The sequence below is a fragment of the Sinocyclocheilus rhinocerous genome, unplaced genomic scaffold (genome assembly GCF_001515625.1).
Source record: "Sinocyclocheilus rhinocerous isolate Xijiao unplaced genomic scaffold, SAMN03320098_v1.1 scaffold47081, whole genome shotgun sequence".
NCBI classification, from domain to species: Eukaryota; Metazoa; Chordata; class Actinopteri; order Cypriniformes; family Cyprinidae; genus Sinocyclocheilus; species Sinocyclocheilus rhinocerous.
Window position 1 is genome coordinate 1 of NW_015670640.1, and position 643 is coordinate 643.

The window sequence follows — 643 nt, forward strand, 5'->3', positions numbered from 1 at the left end:
TCTGATCTGGAGTCAGACGCGCTACCGTTGCGCCACGAGGTCTTACAGTAATAAAACCAGAATGATCAATTTAGTTTATACGGCTATTACAACATACCATGTTTACTAGTGTTATGGTTTATTTAAGTTTTGGCGTACACGATGGTACTGGTAAACATTTACCTAGTGTCACCACAAAAAATAGGTGATGATGAGCTCGCCAATGGCCTTTCTGATAGCTCAGCATAACAGGATTAACGTTACGAGGACAAAACGTGCAATACTGCACTCCACCTAGTCCATGCATTTGGATTTTATTAAAATGTATCTTGGGATCGCAAAACATTTTTTGTTAATCTCGAAAAAATATATATTTAACGGTAATTAGGCTTCCGTGTACACTAATGCTGTTCCCTGAAAATGTACATTAAATATATCGTTTAAAGGGATAACTTATGTGTAATTTTATTTGGTATAACCTAATGCTTTAAAAGAAAAAAATATATATACTAAAGGGGAAAAAAGCGCGTCTTGTTTTAATATCGTGCTGTTTGCCGGGACTAGACATACAGTGTTAAACGGATTAGGCATATACCTGGTGGTCTAGTGGTTAGGATTCGGCGCTCTCACCACCGCGGCCCGGGTTCGATTCCCGGTCAGGGAA

At 38.9% G+C, this 643-nt stretch overlaps 1 non-coding gene across 1 annotated transcript; it reads left to right on the plus strand.

Moving 5' to 3' along the window:
* The first annotated feature begins 571 nt into the window (after positions 1 to 571).
* On the plus strand, positions 572 to 643 carry trnae-cuc (transfer RNA glutamic acid (anticodon CUC)). Its single transcript has one exon. It is a non-coding gene; the product is annotated as a tRNA-Glu (tRNA).